This window comes from Scyliorhinus canicula, chromosome 23 (assembly GCF_902713615.1).
Source record: "Scyliorhinus canicula chromosome 23, sScyCan1.1, whole genome shotgun sequence".
In the NCBI taxonomy this organism is placed as follows: domain Eukaryota; kingdom Metazoa; phylum Chordata; class Chondrichthyes; order Carcharhiniformes; family Scyliorhinidae; genus Scyliorhinus; species Scyliorhinus canicula.
The window spans coordinates 15348277-15373715 of NC_052168.1; the positions used below are offsets into that span (position 1 = coordinate 15348277).

The 25439-nt window shown below is 43.8% G+C and overlaps 1 protein-coding gene and 1 long non-coding RNA gene across 6 annotated transcripts in view; one reads left to right on the forward strand and one right to left on the reverse strand.

The window, feature by feature from the left end:
• The window catches only part of LOC119956594 (SUMO-conjugating enzyme UBC9), a 52074-nt gene extending 28935 nt beyond the window's left edge, over positions 1-23139 (reverse strand). The window contains exons 1-3 of one of the 5 annotated variants that reach the window (XM_038783928.1): positions 22914-23139; positions 1429-1484; positions 1111-1324 (exon numbers count right to left, since the gene is read on the reverse strand). The gene's annotated coding sequence lies outside the window, so the exon portion shown is untranslated. Of the gene's footprint in view, positions 1-1110; positions 1325-1428; positions 1485-20725; positions 20841-22894 lie in introns of those variants that run through there. The other 4 variants (XM_038783925.1, XM_038783926.1, XM_038783927.1 and 1 more) reach the window with 4 other exon arrangements.
• A 202-nt stretch (positions 23140-23341) lies between these two features.
• LOC119956576 lies at positions 23342-24584 on the forward strand. Its single transcript, XR_005458651.1, has 2 exons — positions 23342-23494; positions 24235-24584. It is a non-coding gene; the product is annotated as an uncharacterized LOC119956576 (long non-coding RNA).
• The last annotated feature ends 855 nt before the right edge of the window (positions 24585-25439 follow it).

Here is a 25439-nt window from a genome sequence, read left to right on the forward strand (position 1 = left end):
AAGGGGAGGGAGAGCGAGAAGGGGGAGAGCGAGACGGTGCGTGAGAGCGAGAGGGAGGGAGATGCGAGAAGGGGTAGGAGAGAGCGAGAAGGGGAGGGAGAGCGAGAAGGGGAGGGAGAGCGAGAAGGGGAGGGAGAGCGAGAAGGGGAGGGAGAGCGAGAAGGGGAGGGAGAGCGAGAAGGGGAGGGAGAGAGAAGGGGAGGGAGAGAGAAGGAAGGATGGGGGGGGGAGGGGGGGGGAGAGAAGGCACAGGAGGGGGAAGCGAATGGGAATTATTCTACTGTGATGTGCACATGTATGTCAGTACCACGCATCGCCGACTGCCAGGAACTCTACCCTTAGAAGAGTCACCAGGCTCCGCCCTGCAGATACAATGTAGCTGACACCAATGTCGAACTGTGGTGTAAACTGTAGGAGAAAGCTATGTCAAAACAAGCTCCCAAACTTAAATTGATCTAAATTTGATTTTGTGCATCTTCCTGCATACCTAAAAACAAGCATCAATATGATGGCAGCAGATTAGATATGGGATCGCACACCCAGCAATTTGTATATTCAGCTCAAACAAAACAGGTGAAATACTACCAGTTTCTAGCCAGTGCCCCAAATCTCTTTTGCTGAATACAACTCATACCTAGCACAAGGATGTTGGATGGGGCCTACCATGTAAATGGAGTACAATAGTTTAGAAAATTGAGGGGTAGGGATTAAATGGGATAAATACAAAGGAACTTTTTCTTCTGTTCGGGAGGTACAGCACAGGAGGACATAATCTTACAATTATTGAGAGTCAAACCAGGAAGCAGTCCTTCACACGAAAAGAAATAGGAATCGGACATTTTTCCCCAAAAGAGTATGGATGCTGGGTCAATTGGAATTTTTTGAAAAATTCATTTTACAGGATGTGGGTGTGGCTGGCTAAACCAGCATTATTTGCCCATCCCTAATTCCTCTCGAGAAGGCGGTAGTGAGCCCAATTCTTGAACTGCTGCAGTCCCGGTGGAGTAGGTACACCCACGGTGCTGTTAAATAGATTGTATTTTTGTCGGGCATCACCAGGGAATATGCAAAAGTGGGTAAATAGAGATAACATACAGATCAGCCAATTACCTGTCTGAACAGTGCAACAGGAGCTGAATGACTTTCGGTCCCAAGTTAGAGAGCCAGAGGACCTCATAGCAGAGCGAAAGGAAACAGGATCTTTTACAGTCCAAATGTAAAAAGGGGCTGCAGTAGCTGGTTTTCAAAAAGAGACTCATTTATTGTAAGTGGAGACAGCAGCAAAACTGCAAATGATGGAAATATGCAGTAAATCAATCAGCATCTGAAAGGACAAGTTGATATTTTGGATAGAACTGCATGGTCAATCTGAAATGTTCACTCAAATACAATTAATCAATAATTTGATAAAGAAATGTTACCAAGTACCTTCAAGTTGGATGTGGGAACCCTCTGTTTTCTCACAACCACTCGCTCTCAGTCCTCTGCATGAAGATCAAAAGAAAGACGAAAACAGGAATGTGAAGGCTGGACAATAGTGGTCATCTTAAATGTAACTTCTCGGTCGGAAAATGTTTTCAAGTACAGGTGCCCAAACTGTGCTTCGGCAATCATACCCTCAAAGCTGCATTCAGTAAATTAGGAGTATGATTAGAAGAAATGTCCTTACATGGAAGCTTGTAGGAACACAAAATGTTTTGCCATAGGGAGTGGTTTCAGGCAGAGCTCACAAGAGAAACAGACCTATATTCTGGAGGTTGAATTACGAGGAGTCCTTTCCTCTGAAAACTAAAGAACAAAGAAAAGTACAGTACAGGAACAGGCCCTTCGGCACTCCAAGCCTGCGCCGACCATGCTGCCCATCTAAACTAAAATCTTCTACACTTCTGGGGTCCATATGCCTCTATTCCCATCCTATTCATGTATTTGTCAAGATGCCCCTGTCACTATCGTACCTGCTTCCACCACCTCCTCCGGCAGCGAGTTCCAGACACCCACTACCCTCTATCTAAAAAACTTGCCAACTATTCACTAATAAAATCCACATGCAGCTCTAAATTCGCAGGATAATCTTCATCATTACACCTTAACAGGTCCACCATTTAAAACGATTGTAAAGTAAATCATTCATGCAACTTTCACGCAAGCATGAGGCTAACATTCTTTAAACAAAGGCTCAGATGCCCAAGAACTACTTCATGAAGCATCTCAGCGAAATGCAACCAGAAGCATCTGGACAAAGTGGATAGAGCACAAGTACAGGGCGGAACAAAAACATTTTCTGGCTTAAACCCCAGATTATAATGGTTCATTTTACCATGAATTATCCCCAGGCAACCTTAAAAAGATGGGGACTACTTCCCTACTAACAATCTGATAGGTCAATGTCCCAGAGCTGAGGAAGATATTTAGCTCAATTCCTTGCCTGCCTCAGAGTTAGTGACCTCAGCCAGACATCACCACAGTCAAATGGAGAAAGGACGGGAGAGAAGGGCATGCAGCAAGTATTTTGCTTCCTGGCTGTAGTTTAGTGACGTCTTCTGGAAAGTTTACAGGAGATGTCAGAGGTTTGAACCCAGCTGTGCAAACATCCCATATTACAAAAGGGCCATTACCGCAATGAGCAGAAACTTTTGGGGGGGGGGGGGGGAGAGAAGAGAAGAAGAAAAAGCAGGCAGAGTTAAATCCATTCTTCACAAAGTGCATTCAGAGCACCCACAAAACTACATTTATTCCACTCATCATATTAGAATCATAAATGATCAAGAGATTGCGCTGTTTCAACTATTTTTCAAGTAAAAATTGAAGGCAGTTTCCCCCATTTCTTTAAAGAAAGCAACTGAGCAGGAGATTCCCAACCCAGATGTGGAGAAACAAACAGCTGGCAGAAATGTCGCCTGTACCCCATCAAGGCATGTCTGGACCCACAAAAAACATTTTTCCAATCGTGTCCTCTCTCATGATTTCTCAGATTACAAAAATTTGTCTCTATTAGTCTCGCGTTGGGAGCAAGTACCCAGGACAATATTCTATTCAACAAAATAATAATTTTAACGTACATCAAGCTTAGCTAATCCAAATGGCGCACAGATTCTGAAATTAAAATAATTTACAAGTCAATTTATTTCTCCCAGAGACTTGAGCACAACTTTAGCTAACACTCCAGTGCAGTACTCTTGAGGAAAGTGCTTCACTGTCAAGAGGTATTGTGTTTCAGATGAGATTTCAGCCAAGATTCCCTCAGGTGAGACAAAGATTCCCTGGCATCAAACAGCAGCTGGGGAGACCGCACCCACCACACTTCCCCACAAGCGTTTTGGCCAATATTTACTTTTCTTTATTGGCACCACAATGAACTTAATTGGCCATTTATCTGGATGTGGTTTTCCCTGTATGCAATGGTTGGAAGCCACCCAGGAAAAGGCACAGTGGTTAGCACTGCTGTCTCATAGCACCAGGGATCCGGGTTCAATTCCAGCCTTGGGTGACTGCGTGGAGTTTGCACGTTCGCCCAATGTCTGCTTGGGTTTCCTCCCACTTTCCAAAAATGTGCAGGTTATGATAATTGGCCATGATCAATGCCCGGGTTTACAGGGATAGGGTGGGGGGGTGGACCTAAGCAACACGTGCTTTCGGAGAGTCAGTCCAGGCATGATAAACTGAATGGTCTCCTTCTGCACTTAGGGATTCTATGAGAAGACCCATTATGTCTGTTCTGCTATTCACATCGTTTAAGGCTCATCAGTGCGCAGATTCCAATTTGCCTATTTTTGATCCCCCAATGCTAACCTAATAATCTGAATAAGGGTAAACAACACAACCTTTTCACTTCTACAAGGAAATTTGGGTAAAAACAGTAAAACCTCTGCTTCTGAGATTGGATAGTGAAAAAAGTTTAAATCAATGTGCAAGTTTTTATTTGAATTGTCATGAATTTGACATCATCCACAAGTCAGTAAAGTGTATAGAATTTTGGGGACAGGGGCGGTGGAGCCAATGAAGAAGTTCTGATTTTTAAAATATTCATGGGCCTTGGGAATTTTTCACCTCGCCCACATTGTACGCTTGTGAACAGGGTTGGCATTTGGTCATAGATTGCCAAGCATCATGTGTGAGACAAATGCGATGGACTGGATTTCCTTTTCCAAACCACCATTTCATATGGGCTTCTAATTGCCAATTTTAGTTCGTAACCCTTTCCAATATTTAACATGGTGATGGTGGCTGCAGCACTTTTTCTGGTAATTAATGCGTGGATGACTGTTAATATGGTGGAGCCTTACGATAAACAAACAGAGTAGAACCCAACACACCGCTTTGCAGCAATCGCAGACGTTATGCAAAGGAAGAAAGACAGGAATATTTGTACCACCCCTCCCCACCTAGTCCAAGACAAGGAAGACAGTCACCAATAAATATTGGATTATTTCCACCTTTCTCAAAGCTGACAATGTCACTGAAGGGTAGTTCTGGGTTTGTGCAGTGTTTACATTCTGTCCACTGAAACAGACAGTACTGCAGTAATGTTTATAATATTTGTCTGGAGAAAACATTTTGTGTTGCACAACGGCAGAAGTACTGGTGGAAGCAGCACCCCAAAGGTGGAAGCACATTGGCTCAAATGATTTGCTTAGAACAGATCATCGGCATTAAGTTAAATAAACCTGGTTGCAACTCATGTGTCATCAGAATGAAATGAAAATGAAATGAAAATCGCTTATTGTCACGAGTAGGCTTCATATGAAGTTACTGTGAAAAGCCCCTAGTCGCCACATTCCGGCGCCTATTTGGGGAGGCTGTTACAGGAATCGAACCGTGCTGCTGGCCTGCTTTCAAAGCCAGCAATTTAGCCCTGTGCTAAACAGAATATGGGGGACATTGAAATGCCTAGTCAGGAATTGATATAAATTCCATTCGGGTCCCAGCGAAATCTTTAAAATTTTGAAGTCGAAAATACTCATGTCCTCTCAAACCTCAACATTATGAATAATTCTTCCCAACACCCACACTGAAGGTACACTTGTTCTAGGGATAACTGATGTAGTTATATTGTGATATAACAGAAAAACGTCATATATGTTTTAATAGAAATTTATCAAAAATAGACCCCAACACATGGGAAATATCAGATTGGATGGCAAAAAAGCCAGATCAGAGGAGGTGAGCTTTAAAGGGAGGTAGAGAGGCAGATGGGTTAAGGGCCCTGAAAGCTGGAGACTCAGCTGCCAATGGTGAGGTGACAAGAGGGGGAAGGTTCACAGAAGGCCATAGTCACAAATTGGGTTTGGGATGGGGAAAGAGCTAAAGAAGGTGACAGATATGAAGACTAGGATGGGAAGGGATTTAAATGCATGGACCAAAATTTTACATTCAAGGCGTTGGGGAACAGGGGTGGTAAGTGAGTTGGATTTATTGTTATTATTGGTGCTGAACAGGATTACTGATAGACTTTGGATGAGCTGAAGTTAGGTCAAAAAGTAGTGCAGATGGAAACAGGCAGTTGCAAAGGGACTCGAGACAAATTGAATTTGCACATCTGTCAAATAAAGTTCAATTTCAGCATGTGAGGTCATCAACTTTGGATCAAAGAAGGATAAATCTGAATATTTACTGAATGGTGAGAAACTTGTGAAGTATGGAGAAAAGAAAGTAGAGTCCAAAGAATAAATTTGCCTTCATCTAGCCCATTCCACAACGTCAGGACATCCTAAAGCACTTTTGAATTGCAGCCACTATTGTAATGGAAACAGAGAAGTCTATTTGTACACAGCAAGTTGTCAAAATGGATTTCAGTAAAGCATTTGATAAGGTTCCCCACGGTAGGCTATTGCAGAAAATACGGAGGCATTGGATTCAGGGTGATTTAGCAGTTTGGATCAGAAATTGGCTACCTGGAAGAAGACAAAGGGTGGTGGTTGATGGGAAATGTTCAGCCTGGAATCCAGTTACTAGTGGTGTACCACAAAAATCTGTTTTGGGGCCACTGCTGTTTGTCATTTTTATAAATGACCTGGAGGAGGGCGTAGAAGGATGGATGAGTAAATTTGCAGATGGCAATAAAGTCGGTGGAGTTGTGGACAGTGTGGAAGGATGTTATAAGTTAGAGGGACATAGATAAGCTGCAGAGCTGGGCTGAGAGGTGGCAAATGGAGTTTAATGCAGAAAAATGTGAGGTGATTCATTTTGGAAGGAATAACAGAAAGACAGAGTACTGGGCTAATGGTAAGATTCTTGGTAATGTGGATGAGCAGAGAGATCTCGGTGTCCATGTACATAGATCCCCAAAAGTTGCCACCCAGGTTGAGAGAGTTGTTAAGAAGGCGTACGGTGTGTTAGCTTTTATTGGTAGAGGGATTGAGTTTCGGAGCCATGAGGTCATGTTGCAGCTGTACAAAAGTCTGGTGCAGCAGCATTTGGAGTATTGCGTGCAATTCTGGTCGCCGCATTATAGGAAGGATTTACCAGGATGTTGCCTGGTATGGAGGGAAGGCCGAGTGACTTGAGGCTGTTTTCGTTAGAGAGAAGAAGGTTAAGAGGTGACTTAATTGAGGCATACAAGATGATCAGAGGATTAGATAGGGTGGACAGTGAGAGCCTTTTTCCTCAGATGGTGATGTCTAGCACGAGGGGACATAGCTTTAAATTGAGGGGAGACAGATATAGGACAGATGTCAGAGGTAGGTTCTTTACTCAGAGGGTAGTAAGAGCGTGGAATGCCCTGCCTGCAACAGTAGTGGACTCGCCAACAATAAGGGCATTCAAATGGTCATTGGATAAACATACGGATGATAAGGGAATATCATCCATATGATATTTGGGCTTTAGAGTGGTTTCACAGGTCGGCGCAACATCGAGGGCCGAAGCGCCTGTAATGTTCGATGTTCTAAAAGCAGCAATATGATAATGGCCTAATAATCGGAATATTGGTTGAGGAATAATCACTGGCCAGTGCACTAGAGATAATACTCCTGTTCTTTTAGTAATATAGGCGTTTTAGAATGCTTTATGCCCACCTAAGGGGGAAGGGGTCCTTGGTTTAATTTCCAATCTGAAAGGTAGCACCTATGATAATGCAGCACTTCCTCAGTACCACATTGTATTGTCAAAACAGTAAAAAAACTCAATAGATCCAAAATTAGATCCGAAGGCAAATGGCATCTTAGGCTAAGGGCATCTTGGCTTTTCATCTAAAGGAGACTGGAATACTAAGGAGTGGAAGTTATTTTTTTCGCTGCATGGAGCCTTGGTCATACCCCAATGTTGAATAGTGTTCAGTTTTGGACGTAATAATCTTTGTCACAAGTAGTCTTACATTAATACTGCAATGAAGTTACTGTGAAAATACCCCAGTCGCCACATCCCGGCTCCTGTTCAGGTACACTGAGGGAGAATTCAGAATGTCCAATTCATCTAACAGCACATCTTTCAGGACTTGTGGGAGGAAACCCACACAAACACGGGGAGAACTCCTCACAGACAGTGACCCAAGCGGGCATCGAACCTGCGACCCTGGAGCTGTGAAGAACAGTGTTAACCACTCCTTAGGAAGGATATATTGGTCTTTGAATGGGTGTTGTGCAGATTCACCAGAACAACACTGGAACTTATAGGGCATAAGTTACGAGCATAAACCTGAAGTGATCTGATCAAGGTAAATATGTTCAAAAGACTTGACTAGATAAGGAGAGGCTATTTCCTCCGGTATGGGAAGTCTAGGCGGGTATAAACTTCAAATTAAGGCTATGCAATTAAGGAGTAGGGCAATAGTAATTTAGAACTCTGGCAAAATGCTGAGAGAATGCCAGGGTAGTTGGATCTTCCAACATTGAGATCGCGAAGATTTTTATTAGGTAGCAGTAGCAACGGAGATGGAGCAAATCTGGGAAATTGAAATGAAGGAGATAGAATGGCAGGGCAGGCCCGAGGGAATAAATGGCTTACGACTGTTCCTAGGATAGCCGACCAACCAGGAGGTCACTGAACTAGACAAGAGTGGGGCTGAAAAAGTCAGTGGTCAATGATCTGAAGCAGCTGATGTTATGAGGTGCCCTTGCAATGGAGAGCATATTGGGCCATAAACCCCATGGTCATATACGACATCGAGATTGCAACGTTTTGGCTTAGCCTGAAACAATGGTTGGGTAACAGATGCAATCAGCAGCACAGATATAGCACATCCAACCAGTTATCGGACAAGCAGCCTGACAACACAATGGCAGCAGTGGATGTCAAGAGGGGTAGAATTAAATGCATACATGTGGAAGCTGACCTTATTCACATATTAAATTTGAACATTAGAGTTTAGTCAAATCTCCAAAATTTGTCACAAACTCGAGGATGATACCAATTGACTGCAACAGGACATAGGGTGGCAGAATGTGCAGACAGGTGACAGATGGGAACAACAAAACCACCGAACCCCAACAGGGCAGAATGAGGTCACTAGGCCCATTGAGTTTGCACTGACCCTCTGAAAGAGTACCCTCTGCAGGCACAATCGCCTGCCCTATCCCGGTAACCCACCTAACCTGGCACATCTTTGGACTGTGGGAGGAAACCGGAGCACTGGGAGGAAACCCACGCAGACACGGGGAGAACGTGCAAACTCCACACAGTCACCCAAAGCCGGAATTGAACCCTGAATTGCAAACCCAAGTAGGAGGTTAATGCATTTTGCTGGAAGGGATAGGGAGAAGCAATTCAAATTTAATGACACTATCCTAAAGAGTGTCCAGGGAAAGAGGGACCTCGTTAACTATTATATATAACCTGTGAGCTTGAGCTGCAACGTGTATGAGATCCAGGGCTTTATAAATAGATGAGGAGTACAAAAGCAGGGAAGTAATGGTGGACATTCGTAAAGCTGTTTATATCACAACCAGATATCATATCCAGTTCTGGTCACTACACTTTTACAAAGGCTACAAGGTCCTCAAGAGTATGCCAAGAAAATTTACCAGGTTACATCCAGGGATAAGGGGTTTTAGCTGCAAGGTTGGGTTAGAGAAATTGGGTTTTTCTCTCCAAGGAGAACAGGAGATGTAGAGGGTAACGGATTTGCAGAAGATAGGCAATGAAAAGCTGTTCCCATTAAATGTAAGTACAGTGTCTAGGGGTCACAGATTTAAGGCGTTGGACAATGACAAGATGCAGGAGGGATGCAAGGACGATTTATTTTTAAACGCAGCAAAGTAATGACCAGGCTACAAGGGCAGTAGAGGTAGAGACAATTAAAGATTTTGAAAGGAAATTGGACAGGCGAAATCAGCTTACAGGACTGCAGGGATAGTTCAAGGGAATGGGACTTACTAGAATGCGCTAGAGAGTTGGCATATACTCTATGGGCTGAATGGCCTTTCACGCCATAATGACTCATGACTGCAGATGATGTCACCGAAGTGCTGAAAGAGGAGGAAGAGAAAGGTGCAATGGACAGATCTTTGAAGGACAAGCGAAACAGTATAGGAGTGGGAGGAAAAGCCATGGCTGGAGATGCTCTGGCTGGATCAAGCAAGGAAATCACACTGAGCTGGACAACGAGTGAACATTGTGCCCATAATACTCAGTAAACCTCAAGCTACTAAAAAGTGAAGAGTCAACTACAATGAACTCCAGGGGGACAATCAATGCATGTTACAAGATGGTTACATAGGTCTTTCAAATTGAAACCTTGCTCAAGATTCAACACTAACTTCTCATACTTGCCTAAGTTGATGTGAAACATTTTTTTTTTATAGAGTGAGCTATAACATTTTTATTGGCCCCACTTTCATAGAATTCAGCCTACAGTGTTCAATTACACAAGCCTCATGTCATTCAAATTGCTATTCTTCAGTGTACCTACCCCATGAGTATCATTAGTCCACTCCATCATGGTACCAGAGAAGAACAGGCACAGGAGACCAAATGGCCTCCATGGCTGGCAAACATAGCACCAGATCTAGCGTGTATCACCCAGTTACATGCTGCTTTCAGCCAGCTCAACTCAATTGAAAGTCGCATCTTGAGCAAATTAAATGCGTCCACCAACACACATTTCAAAATCTGCTGAACTCGTCCCCGGGGCTTTAAAGGTCCATTGCATTGGTCACATCAAGTTAAAAAGCTCAAATTAGTTACCCCACCCTAAAGAGCATCAGAAAAATTCCTCCACCCATCCTGCTCCCAGTTCCCTTCCAATAACACTATCAGCTTGAGAGTAGTGTCAGTTTTCTTTCCATTGTAACAGGAAAATGACTGCTAGCTGCACATTGCTTCCCTCTTCACTGGCTGACGATAAACAGGTGGGGAGGAAAAAAATCCTAGTGGCCACATGTTTACTAATCTCATCAATATTCAGCATCAAGACAGCGAATTGTCAAGCAAAAAAATTTGGAAACTCTCCAATTTGCCGCTTTATCTACTCAAAAGTTATGTTCACATAAAAGCAAAAGCTTTTCAAATCCAAGGCACAACCAATTATGCTCTTGCTAACCAGGGACATGTTTATTTCCAGTTTTGACCAAGCTTTCAAATTATATCACTCAAATCCAAAGTAGCATGATGGCACCTCATGTCTTTTTCAATCATTCATGGTCTAAAACAGCACCGTTCCCCACAATCTTTGGTTTAAGCTCCAGTATTTTGGGGGGGGGGGGGGGGGGGGGGGGGGGGGGGGGGGGGAGGAGGAGCGAGAACACTATATAAAGACCACAGACTGTGTCCCTCAAAAGTTTCTGATCTCCCTCAAACTAACCCGGGTGGTGTGGGCAAGGAAATAAAACACAAATGCAATTGATCTATAAACAGAATTACACAGCAGCATTGAAAGAGGCATTACGCCAGTCTAGATTGACTAGTAGTGCAATACAGGAGGGGAGAAGGGATAAAGTTAGAACATTTTGCAGTACACATTTTAAATGGCTTAACCTCGTTGAAAGATCAAAATTCTTGCAACTTCAATTTATGGCACATATCCCTTTAAATACAATTAAATCAAAGTTGATGGGTGAACATAAAATTATTCTGGAGGTACCAATCCATAGCCATCAGCAAACCAGAATAACTGTGACACCCCCAGCTGAACTCAGCATGCTAAGCCCACGACTGAACCTGGAAACCTCCTGCTCCACATTATTCAGTGAAAACATTGACTTGCAGCATCGTGGCAGGAGTTCTTAGAAAGTTAATTTAAACTTTGTGTCTCATGTTATAACTTTTGCTTTGACTTTTTACTGCTCCTCGAACATCTTGATGCTCCCATAACCAAAGTTTTCTATTACCAGCAATTTGGAAAATCGTTGAATGAAACCTTCATACAGGCAGAGCAACTGACTACATCAGTCTGCCCAGATTGAGTCAGGCAATCACACGCATCAACTACGGAATCTTTGTCTACATAAACGCTTTCTGTAATGGCAGCACTACTTTCCTTTCAGTAGTTGGCAACGTCCTTCACGTGCAGCTGAGCCCCAACAAGCCAGCCCTCAAGATCCATGGCACTATTTGCATTGCCATTGTTCACGTATTGGGTTACGAAAGAGAAAATGCTGGAAAATCTCAGCAAGTCTGGCAGCATCTGTAGGGAGAGAAAAGAGCTAACGTTTTGAGTCCAGATGACACTTTGTCAAAACTAACAGACAGAGAAAGTGGGAAATATTTATACTGTGGAGTGAGAATGAAAGAGGAGTCATAGCCACAGAAACCCAGGGAAACCGGGTGCTAACGGCCACAGAAACCAAGGGGAAAGAGTACTAATGGCAGTCCCCAGAGAGAACAAAAGATGTGAAAGGTCAAACAGTAGGGAAACTAACATCAGAGGACGTGCTGTACATGTGGGGGATGGGGAAGGGGGAAGCAAAGAGGAGAAAGGTGAATACGATTGGGGGGGGGGGGGGGGGGGGGAATTAAATATATATTAAAGAAAGAAAGAAATAGTTAAAGACAGTTAGAATGATATGAAAACAGACAGGTCGAGGTGGGCTAGAGCTGATCGTCTGAAGTTGTTGAATTCGACGTTCAGGCCGGAAGGCTGTAGCGTGCCTAACTGGAAGATGAGATGTTGTTCCTCCAGTTTGCGTCGACTTTCACTGAACATTACAGCAGGCCAAGATCAGACATGTGGGCATGGGAGTAGGGTTTTTTGTTAAAATGGCATGCAACAGGAAGGTCAGGGTCCAGAATGATCAGCTCTACCCCACCTCGACCCATCTGTTTTCAAATCATTTTAACTCTATTTTACCATTTCTTTATATATATTTAATTCCCCCCCCCCCCCCCCACAATCTCATCCACCTTTCCTCTCTTTGCTTCCCCCTTCCCCTCCCCCCACATTTACAGTTCATCCTCTGATGTTATTTGCCCTGCTGTTTGACCTTTCACATCTTTTGTTCTCTCTGGGGACTGCCATTAGCACTCTTTCCCCTTGGTTTGTGTGGCCATTAGCACCCGGTTTCCCTGGGTTTCTGTGGCTATGACTCTTCTTTCATTCTCACTCCACAGTATAAATATTTCCCACTTTCTCTGTCAGCTTTGACAAAGGGTCATCTGGACTCAAAAACGTTAGCTCTTTTCTCTCCCGACAGATGCTGCCAGACGTGCTGAGATTTTCCAGCATTTTCTCTTCTGTTTCAGATTCCAGTATCCGCAGTAATTTGCTTTTATCCCGTATTGGGTTGTTTTGTTTGAGCTATTAGCATTTTTTGCCACAATAATGGATAAAACTGTCATGTGAGAGTACCTTTAAGAAATGGATGTTTAAGCAATGTACCTTTAAGAAATGGAGCAGCTCATATTACTGAAGTGATGTCAGAGTGTGGGTGGAGCTGGGTTTTTTAGCTCAGCCATTTTGCAGTGTTTAGTTTCAGTTTTGAGAGAGAGCATCTGAAAAGTGCCTGGCTGGTTTGCTGTGAGCTGTTTTGAAAGGAGAAAGCCAGTTTTGAGAAAAGAGCTTGGGTGTGTCTGTGTTTTCAGTAAGCTGGATCTGCTGTGATGTGCACCAGGAAAGAATATTTCTGAATCATTTGGGTGATTTAAACTAATAATAGTAGTGGCTTTAACCTGGTGTTTCTGTTTAAAGGTGTTAAGTCTTTTGTAGGTTTGAAGGAATATTGAGGGATTATTTAGTGTTGTATTATTTTTGGGGTTATCTTTGAAGGGGTGTTAAGGGATCCAATGTTTATTTAAGACGGTTAAGTTAAATTCATGGAATAAACATTGTGTTGTGTTTAAAAACCCATGTGTCCATAATTGTAGTACCACACCTGGAAAACAAGCAGTGCGCTTCAAAAGCAACAATACATTAAAGTGGGGCTTGGTTGAACTCCATGATACATTTTAGGGTTCTGAAAACGCTGCTCCCATAACACAGTATTCTGAACTTCTGGCATCAATTGATCTTAGGCAGGTAGCCTCAGGACTTGACAGAAGAGGGGGAAAATAAACACTATGATCTAATGATTTCAGCCAGTCTGCTGCACATGTGCATAATTGAAGGCAAGTGCGCTGGTACCTACAGCTGAATAGCCTGCCAACACTCACTCATCTCACAAAGTGCAGCGCCTGGTCAAAATGCTGGAGGCAGACAGCCAACATCTCGGGGAGTAGGGGAGAAAATTTTGAATCAATTTAAGACACGTTAAGTTTAAATGCTTGGATGGGATTGCAAAACTAATTTCAAAAACTAAAGGATTAAATTCAAGGTCCCTAAACATATGGGTATAATCTGGATTGCAGCAAGAGAACACCTCTCACCTATTTACAAACTAAATAGATTCCTTTGAGGCAATTGCATATAGGTCAATGCAAGAAACACTATGAACATAATGGGACTGACATTTCCCATCCTCTGAAAATGGGAGTGCTCAGTAACAAGAAGCTGCTCATTCCAACTGCTATCTTAAATACCATAAGAAAAAGGGAATAGGTTTCCCCCCCCCCCCCCCCCCCCCCCGCCCTGCCCCACAGATAGTGAACTTAGAAAATTTCACAGCTTCCCCAATATATCCAAGTCACACAGACCAGAAAGACCTAGGTTGAATTCCTCGTCTACCTTGAATTAACTGACCTCAATGGGAAAAGGAGTTAAGGCACACTTGGGCAAACCACTAGAACTGCAGATATAGCCATACCTCGAGCCAAGCTGCTCCAGTTACACTAATGACGTCTACCAAAGTGAATAATTGTGGCTAGGACATACCTGAACACAAAAAATTCAATCCCAATTTTACCAATCAACACTACAAAGGAGGGCATCACAGTGTTAAGTGGTACTCACTCACCAAGAATCTGCAAAATCAGAGGTTCTCAATAATAATAATTTTTATTAGCGTCACAATTAGGCTGACATTAATACTGCAATGAAGTTACTATGAAATCCCCTAGTCGCCACACTCCGGCGCCTGTTCGGGTACACCGAGGGAGTTCAGAATGTCAAATTCACCTAACAAACACGTCTTTCGGGATTTGTGGGAGGAAACCAGAGCAACCGGGGGAACCCACAGACACGGGGAGAACGTGCAGACTCCGCACAGACAGTGACCCATGCTGAGAATCGAACCCTGGTCCCTGTGAAGCAACAGTGCTAACCACTATGCAACCGTGCCGCCCAAGCTCGGCACCGCAGACCCCCAGGGTCTGTGAAGGGTCTCCAAGAGGTCCATGAAACTGGCGGCCACCATGTGACCGGCAAATGACAGTTCGAACACGCAAAGTTTAAAAATAATTCGAGAAATCAAATGGGCCAGAGCAAGACCTCCAGAGCACTAGGTGCTGATAGGCCGACTAGTCGGTCACTTGGGGTTCCGTGGCATGAAAGGTTTGGGAAAAACTGTACTATATGACGCTCACTTTTCATTTCGCCAAGACCGCTGGCTCCAGAGCAGAGTCGTTTTCAAAAATCTTTTTTTTATAAATGTAGATTACCACTTTCATTTTTTCCAATTACAGGACAATTTAGAGTGGCCAATCCACCTACCCTACACATCTTTGGGCTGTGGGGGCAAAACCCATGCAAACACGGGGAGAATGGGCAAACTCTACACGGACAGTGACCCAGAGCCGGGATCGAACCTGGGACCTCGGCGCCGTGAGGCAGCAGTGCTAACCACTGCACCACCGTGCGGCCTCCAGAGCTGAGTCTTTGTCCAAACTTAGATAAGACAGCCAAATTCCAGAAGCTAAAGTAAGAATGACTACTTCAAGGCAGCACTCGAGTGATTGTGGTATTAACAAGCCCTAACAAAATCAAAGTCAACTGGAATTAGGGGGGAAAATCTCTTCAATATCCAAGCCTAGCTCAAAGCAAAGATAGTCATGTCGGAGGAGGTCAACCTTCTCAGCCCAGAACATTACTGGAGGTCCTCAGGTCAATATCCAAGGTGAACTGTCTTCAGCTATGCCAATGACCAAATTCATCGTACGGTTGGAGGGGGGGGGGGGGGTATTCACTGCTGACTGCATGGTGTTCCGTTCTAGCCACAAACCCTCTGATGAAGCAGTCATGTCCACATCAGCAAGACCCTGGACAACATTCAGGCTTGGGCTGGTGAGTGGCAAGTAACATATAACAACACCAAATGCTGGCACTGATCATCTCCAATAAGAGAGAATCTAACCCACCTTTGACATTCACCAATATCATCCCCGAATCTTCCACTACTCTAGCGAACATGGTTGACCAGAAATTGAACTGGATCAGCCATACAAATATTGTGGCTAAAGAAATCAAAGGCTGGGAATTCTTGGCAGGTTACTCATCCGGACTCCCCAAAGCCTGCCCACAAGACAGAATTCAAAAGTGAGACAGAAAACCGTCCACTTGTACAGGCATGAGGGGGCGAATGTCCTGTTGTTGTTGCTGTTCCTAATTTGCATGTTCATGTGTCTGGATGAGCACAGCTCAAACACAAGCAGCTGGACACCATCAACAACATGCAGATGATTTGACTGGCACTCCATTTACCACCTTAAACATTCACTCCCTCCACCACTGACAAACCATGGAAGCCATGTGTATGGTCTGATTATTCACTGCAGTAACTCACAAAGGATCCTTGAAAAGCACCTTCCAAACCCACAATCACGTAGAAGGCCAAGGACAGAATCATAGAAAATGCAGTGAAGCGGCCCTTCGAGTCTGCACTGACATGAAAACACCTGACCTACCTAATCCCATGTGCCAGCACTAAGTCCACACAACATCATAACATTCAAGGCTAAATTCTCATCCAGGTACTTATTAAAGGATGAGGCAACCCACCTCTACCACCCTCCCAGTCCAGACCATCACCACCCTGTGGGTAAAAAGTTTTTTCCTTACATCCCCCCTGAACCTCTTGCCTCTCACCTTGAATTGTGCCCCCTCATGCCTGACCCTTCGACTAAGGGGAACAGCTGCTCCCTATCCATCCTGGCTGTGCCCCTCAATCTTGTACACCTCGATCAGGTCGCCCCTCAGTCTTCTCTGCTCCAACAAAAACAACCCAAGCCTATCCAACCTCTTTTCATAGCTTAAATGTTCCATCCCAGGCAACTTCCTCTGAACCCTCAGCACTGCAAACACATCCTTCCAATAATGTGGCGACTAGAACTGCACACGGTACTCCAGATGCGGCCTCACAAAAGCTCTATACAACTCCAACATGACCCCGTTTTTGTAATCTACGCCTTGTTTGATAACGGCAAATATCCCATATGCTTTTCCACCACCCGATAAACCTGCCCTCCCGTCTATGGACAAACACACCACAGTCCCTTTGTTCCTCGGAACTTTCCAATGTCATGCCATTCATCGAGTACTTCCTTGTCAAATTACTCCTTCCAAGGGGGAGCATGGTGGCGCAGTGGTTAGCACCGCTGTCTCCAGGCGCCGAGGTCCCAGGTTCGATCCCAGCTCTGGGTCACTGTCCGTGTGGAGTTTGCATTCTCCCAGTGTTTGCATGGGTTCCGCCCCCCACAACCCAAAAATGTGCAGGTTAGGTGGATTGGCCACGCTAAATTGCCCCTTAATTGGAAAAAATGAATTGGGTACTCTAAATTTTTTTTTTTTTTTTTAATTACTCCTTCCAAATGTATCACTTCATACTTTTCAGGGTTAAATTCCATTTGCCACTTATCTGCCCATTTGATTATCAAATCGATATCTTCTTGTAACCCAAGACACAACCTCACTGTTAACCACCTGGCCAATCTGTGTCATCTGTAAACTTACTGATCCTACCCCCCACGTAGTCATCTATGTTGTTTATATAAATGACGAGTAATAGGGAACTCAGCACAGATCCTTACGGTATGCCACTGGACACTGGCTTCCAGTCACTAAAGCAGCTGTCAGTCATCACCTTCTGTCTCCAACAACTAAGCCAATTTTGAATCCACAGTATCAAATTACCCTGTATCCCAAGTGCATTTGGCTTCTTTACAAGTCTCCTATGTGGGACCTTGTCAAAGGCTTTGCAGAAATCCATAACTCCTCAAAAAGTTCAATAAAATTTGTGAGGCATGACCTCCCTGTAATAAAGCCATACTAACTATCCCTGATCAAACCTTGCCTCTCCAAGTGGAAATAGATTCTCTCCTTCAGAATTTCTCCAATAATTTCCCTACCACTGACATAAGATAAGAACTAGGAGCAGGAGTAGGCCATCTGGCCCTTCGAGCCTGTCCCACTATTCAATGAGATCATGGCTGATCTTTTGTGGACTCAGCTCCACTTCCCTGCCCACACACCAAGCACCCTTTATTACTTTATTCTTCAAATAACTATCTTTATCTTGAAAACATTTAAATGAAGGAGCCTCAACTGCTTCACAGGGCAGGGAATTCCATATATTCACAACCCTTTGGGTGAAGAAGGTCCTCCTAAACTCAGTCCTAAATCTACTTTCCCTTATTTTGAGGCTATTCCCCCTAGTTCTGCTTTCACCCACCAGTGGAAACAACCTGCCCATATCTATCCTATCTATTCCCTTCATAATTTTATATGTTTCTATAAGATCCCCCCCCCACATCCTTCTATATTCCAATGAGTACAGTCGCAGTCTACTCAACCTCTCCTCATAATCCAACCCCCTCAACTCTGGGATTAACCTAGTGAATCTCCTCTGTACACTCTCCAGCGCAAGTACGTCCCTGAGACTCGAGACACGAGACACGAGACTCACTGGTCTGTAGTTTTTTGGCTTATCTCTACAACCCTTCGTAAATAGAGGAACCACATTAGCTATTCTCCAGTCCAGCAAGTGCATGGGAACACACCATCTCGGGTGGAGAATCTATCACTGTCCCATCACTGCACCACAACACTTGAACTCCCTACACAAAGATCGTGGAGAGCATTTAGGGGTGGGCAATAAATTCTGACCTTTCCAGGGGCACCCACATTTTTTTTTTTTTAATTTAAGAGTACCCAATTATTTTTTTATACTCTAATATTGTCACAGGTAGGCTTACATTAACACTGCAATGAAGCTACTGTGAAAATACCCTCGTCACTGCACTCCAGCCCTTGTTCGATACACAGAGGGAGAATTCAGAATATCCAATTCACCTAACAAACCGGAGCACCCGGGGGAAACTGGGACCCTGGCACTGTGAAGAAACAGTGCTAACCACTGTGCAATCGCACCGCCCATTAATTTTTCCAATTAAGGGGCAATTTAGAGTGGCCAATCCACCTACTCTGCACATCTTTGGCTTGTGGGGGCGAAACCCACGCAAACACAGGAAGAATGTGCAAACTCCACACGAACAGTGAGCCAGAGCCGGGATCGAACCAGAGACCTCGACGCCGCGAGGCAGCATGCTACCCACTGCGCCATGCTGCCCAAGGGGCACCCATATCTAACGAATATTTACAAAGGGACGAGGATTGAGGTCAGACCCAGCAGACCTTCTCTCTATAGTCCCAGAGACTGTTAAAATCTCTGTGCTGATTAGCTACTGGGGCTGGTTTAGCTCAGTGGGCTAGACAGCTGGTTTGTGATGTAGAACAAGGCCAGCAGCGCAGGTTCAATTCCCATACCAGCGGAGAATTCTGAATTCCACCTGTGGGTACCCGAACAGGCACCGGAATGTGGCGACTCGGGGCTTTTCGCAGTAGCTTCATCGCAATGTATGCCTACAATAAAGATTTATTTTATTTTTATTACTTTGTGAAATCTGGATTACCATAGGAGCAGGGAGAGAAGTATGACAGAGTCTGGCCTCCCCAACATTCAAGAAGCTTGCCAAGAGTTTTAATTGCGCAGTTTTAATTGCCATCCTCCCCGAACCGTACCGGCCTCCCTGAACTGGTGCTGGAATGTGGCGACCAGGGTCTTTTCACAGTAACGTCATTGAAGCCTACTTGTGACAATAAGCGATTATTATTATTAAGATGAATTAACAGGCAAATTCTATTCAGTAGCCTCTATGACTCTTGGGCCAAGTGCAGGCAACTGGGACTAGCTTAGTGGTAAAATTTGGGCGGCATGGACAAATTGGGGTGAAGGGCCTGTTTTCATGCTGTAAACCTCTATAACTAAAAACTATAAATTTAAGTTTTAAGTTTTAAGTTTTCTTCGGCAGGAATCGTGGCACATATATGACACTACGTGAAGTCCCAACGTTTGTCACAACTACCTTCCTCCAGTAGAGTCCAACCACTTCTTCCGGCAGGCTCTGATCCTCATGTGACCTATGACAATCACCTTACTCCATCCGAGTTTCATGGATACAGTTATAACCAACAGGTGCACGTCTGTAAACCTCTTTCACTCGGTCAATAGCAATCCTGATAGTTTAGCTATCCCAGAAGCATTTAGCTATCCCAGAAGCATTTTCATTCAACCACTCAATAACACCCCGGTACACAGTCCAGCTCTTCAATGTACCTGGATGGTACTCTCAGCTTTTTAGGTTTCAGTTAACTCCCACATAGCTACAGCAAGAACCTGGGTCCACTCTCTTTCCAAATGAAAATAAATTGAATATTTTCAAACTCATTGGTTCTGACAAGTTGAAATCACATCTCCCAACTTGTTTTTTCTTCCCAATTCCCATTTCCCAAGCATGCACAGGTTGATTTTTCAAAAGTTTGATGTCACAGCCAGGAAATCCAATTAACAAGCTCTCCCACTGCCCCAAGAAAACCAGGACATGATCTCTGTTTCAGCTAGGGACAGTCTCAAAAAAGAAAAGCAGCACTGCATCACGGCAGTATTACATTGTAAGAGTAAAAGTAACGAGAGAAAGTAATAAAGAGGATTGACTGGGGTGCAACAAAGAACAGTGGGAGGCGGCTAGTATGGAGCATAAATATAAGCAGAGCACTTTTGGATCAAATGGACTGTTGCTATAAAATGCTATGCGATCTATGGAGTCAATGTAAAACAAGACTCACACTCAAAATAAAAATTTCGATATCTGCACTAAAACCTTTCATCTGAATATTCCTCAATATATTTTTTAATTTAATAAGAGAACCCAATTCATTTTTTCCAGTTAAGGGGCAATTTACTGTGGCCAATCCACCTACCCTGCACATCTTTGGCTTGTGGGGGCGAAACCCACGCAAACACGGGGAGAATGTGCAAACTCCACATGGACAGTGACCCAGAGCCCGGATCAAACCTGGGACCTCAGCTCAGTGAGACAGTGCTAACCACTGCGCCGCTGTGCTGCCCTTAAAATATATATATTTTATATATAATACACTACATATAAATCATTTATCAACATTAACTTAACAGTACTTCATGCCACTCACTTCTAGAAGAATCATCACGAACCAATTTTAGAGTCACAGATCCGACAGTATGCCAATAAACATTATTTTCAGAAGACTGCTCTGCCAGACATCTCCCGCATGCACACTTTCTACTCTTTGCTCAATATAGGAGTAGACACAACAATGACCTAGTAAAGATAGAACATCTTGGGATAAGAAGGTTTACTATGCTACCTGACCCCCCCTTGCTTTCAAAAATGGAACTAAACGAACTAAGTTTTGAAAAACAAATGATTGCAACTCAACAGATCAGCGCAAGTGTATCCTTACCTGCCCCAACAAACATGCCAAATTTAATTTTATTAATGCACTGCACTACATGCAATCTTTTCAAATTTCTACTTTAAGTTCACAATTAAAAACCAATGATCAAAAATCTCCAACTCAAGTTACCGTCACAGATCCCACAGAAAAAGCATGCCTTGAAAAAGTCATCATTTTTCTGTTGAAAATGACAACCTTCTTTAAATAAAAAAAAAAGAGAAGTTTGGAATGACAGGTTTAGGAAAATCTGTTGGCTTTTTAAATTATTCTGGATTAAAATTTTCTGATTAAACTTTATATGAAGTTAAAATTCCACCAGAACAGGGGGAAATATTACACACACCGATAGAAAGGAATGAACATTAAATTCACAATACCTGGAATAAAGAGAATGGGAACTTTATAGGAGGCTTAAATTTCACGAAATAGGGGAAGATATACACGCACACATCTCCAGGGAGAGAACATTAGATTTACAACACCTGGAATAGAGAGGATGGGGGAAAAGTGTGTGTGTTATATATATCTATATGAAAATATTAGATTTACAGCACTCAGAATAAAGAGATTGGTGATGGGTGGGTGTATCTATATATCCTATGTATCTACAGGAAAATATTAGATTTACACCTGGAATTTAAAAGCTGGGAGTGTGTACACCTATGTATCATACGAGTCGACAAAAGATTACATTTAACATCTGAAATAAGGGAGCAAGAGAGAGTGAACCTGATGTACACATATGTCATATACACCTACAGGAAAACATTAGATTTACAACATTTGGAATAGAGAGAGTGCATGAAAGAAAGTGAGGTGCGTGTGGGTAATATATAATTCCCTATCCATCTACAGGAAGAGATTAGATTTAAAACATCTGGAATAGAGAGGATGTGTATACACGTATATATCCTATCCATCTACAGGAGATTAGATTTACAACATCTGGAATAGTGTATGTGTATACACATATATATCCTATCCATCTACAGGAAGAGATTAGATTTACAATATCTGGAATAGAGTGTATGTGTGTACACAGTTATATCATATCCATCCACAGGAAAAGATTAGATCATAACATCTGGAATAGTGTTTACACATATCCATCTGAAGGAAGAGATTAGATTCACAACATCTGGAACAGAGAGCATGTGCACATATATCACATCCATCCAGAGGAAAATATCAGATTCACAACAGCTGGAATAGAGAGCATGTGTACACCTATCACATGCATCCACACAAAAAGATTAATTTACAACATCTGGAAGAGAGAAAGTGTGTATACACACATCATATCCATCTACAGGAAAATATTAGATTTACAACAGCTGGAATAGAGATTGTGCACATATATCAAGCGCATCTACAGGAAAAGCTTAGATTTGCAACATGTGGAATAGAAAGTGAGGGTGTGCACACATATATATACATACACACACATCGCATGCATCTACAAGAAAAGCTTAGACTTACAACATGTGGAATAGAAAGTGAAGGGGCGTGTGTACAAACACAAATCTCATATGCATCTACAGGAAAACATTAGATTTACAATATCTAGAATAAATGAGTGAACATATATATCTATACATCAAATACATATACACACGCGCATTTAAGATATATACTACACGCACGTGTTGTATACACACACATATATACACACACATAGGAATGTGTTTATATATTATATATAGTGTGTATCTATGTACACACACACATACATACATAAACACTTGCCTAGTTTGTGGCTCCCATAAAGCAGCATGCAGGATAACTGTGAGGGGGGTGGGGTGGAGGAGGAGGAACTACTTATTAACATTTATGAACCACGCCCTGTTATTGGAAGGAGGGGGTGAGATATTATGGCAACTTTACCGCGGGCGGCGCTCCTTACCGTCAGCGGGTGTTGGCGGGGGTGCTTCGGGGTGGCGGAGCCGAGGCCTTTCTCTGTGTCTCTCTCTACTCTGAAGGTCCGTCTCTCCCGCCGGCCTCTCCCGCGACTCATTCACATCCACAGAACAACAAGGGAACTGACTGCAATATGGCGGCGCCAGGACCCCGTCCACCCCGTCAGGACCCCGACCAGGCCGACCGGCCGGCCGCCTGCCAGCGGGAGGAGGAGGAGGAGGGAGATCAAACAACTTCCGGCCCTTACCCCTCCCCCCCACAACCCCCATCGCTTTAAAAAAAATATTAGACGGGCGGGGGGTGGGGAGGGAATATCCCTGTTTTTTAAAAAATCACATCGGGTTATTTGGAGGTGGTGGGAGGTGGGAAGAAATACAGAGATAAAATCAGGCGCGTGTTTCGCTACCTACAGGATCCAGCGCCCTTCCCCCTCTCCACCCCCGGACCGGTTGGAACCGGTTTGATCCGGTCCGCTTTTGAAAATAAAACGGTCACGGAGCCGTTTCTGGGGCATTTTCCTTTCGGATTTCGCCGGACCGGATCGATTTCTGTGCGGGGGAAGAAGTGGTGGGGATTGATGATTTTAGACCTCCCCGAGCACAAGAAGTGGTTTTTAAAGGGGAAGCGCCGAAGAATGTTCGAGAAGCCGCCACATGGCGTCACATGGGGGGGTGCGATGACGTCATTGGCGCTACTCATTCAACTTTCCAGAAGATGGGAATTGGGAGGGAATGGGGACCAAACTCTCCTCGTGTTCACTTGGCCCATCCAGTTGTAGTTTTGGGGGGGGAAGTTGCACCCTCTCGAGCGGAAGGAGGCCACTCGGCCCATCGCGTCCTTGCCAGCCCCTTTGAGCTACCCTGTTTTGCCCCATGCTGGGTGGGTGAAAGCAAGAACTGGCGTCGCTCCCCTTGCCACCTCAGGATGCCCTTGCATTGCCATTGGTGAAAGACTTCCGGTGTGCATGGTCACTGTCTTTATTCAAATACCTTCACGGGACGAGAGTGCTGCATAAAGGCCAACGTTCATTGCCCATCCCTGTAATTGCCTGTCGCCCCCATGTAAAGGTGGCAGCGAGCCGCCTTGAACTGTTGCAAAATGGTATTGCGTGCTATTCGGGAAGAATAGAATAGAATCCCTGCTGTACAGAAGGACATTCGGTCCATTGGGTCAGCACTGACCTTCTAAAAGTGCACCCCATCTTGGCCCAACCCTCGCCCTATACCAGTAACCTCACCTAGCCTGCACATCCCTGGACACTAAGGGGCAATCCACCTAATTCAATGTTGTTTGTGACTTTAAAACAGATCGAGACATATAGCTTCGCTGAAAAAGACATTTTGTCAAAGCTTTTCATCTTGCACTCAGGATAATCAGAAGAATACCAAGGTCGGGAAAATAACAACTTTATACTGTATTAGAAGAGAGTGCTGAATGGTTGGCAATTGGACTGTGGGAGGAAACAGGAGCACCCAGAGGAATCCCAAAAGTTTTGGGTTTTTGACCCGGCGACAGTGAATGTTGTAACGTAATGAAGCGTAACGTAACTGCCAAGATCCAACGAACAGCAACGTAATTATCTGTTCCTTTCAGTGATGTTGATTGTGGAATATTGTTCCCCGTTATGAATGAAATTAAAAATTGCTTATTGTCACAAGTAGGCTCAGATGAAGTTACTGTGAAAAGCCCCTAGTCACCATGTTCTGGCACCTGTTCGGGGAGGCTGGAACGGGAATTGAACCTGCGCTGCTGGCCTTGGTCTGCCTTACAAGCCAGCTATTTAGCTGACTGTGCTAAACCAGCCCCTGTTATTGGTCCCAGAACGGGGATAACACTTCCCCCAGCCCCACCACCCCGCTCTTTGAAGCAGTGCCATGGCTATTTTACATTTAAAGGGCCTACTCGATAGATGACTCCACCCCAGCTCTGCACGTTCTCTAAAGTAGAGGGATTTTTTCTATTAAGTTTGTTCGCACAATGTGGGACCTTGACCATTAAAGTTGGTATAATTCCTTTGACTTATTTTCACCGCAAGATACAAGTCAAGGTACAGATCAACCATGATTTAATAAAATGACGGACGGGGCTGAATGCCCAACTTTTTTTCTAAAAGCATGTATGTTTTTATAGATCCCGGAATTCATGATGTCAGGTTGTACCTTTCCTCAATCTAGGTAAAAGTTGCTAATTCAGTGTTCCTCATGACTATAAAACAGATTGAGGCATATAGCTTCGCTGAAAAAAGATATTTTGCCAAAGATTTTCATCTTGCGCTCATCAAGATAATCACAAGAATACCACGGCCAGGCAAATAAATGTATACTGTATGAGAAGAGAATGCTGTATGGTTGGCAATTGGACTCTGATTGGTAGAGGTGTTGCCTTGGAGAATACACCAGTTACTGGTGCCTGACAGTTAACTGCAAAGCTTAGTTGAATAACAGAAAATTACTGTGGATGCTGGAATCTGAAACCTAAAGAGAAAATGCTGGAAAATCACAGGTCTGGCAGC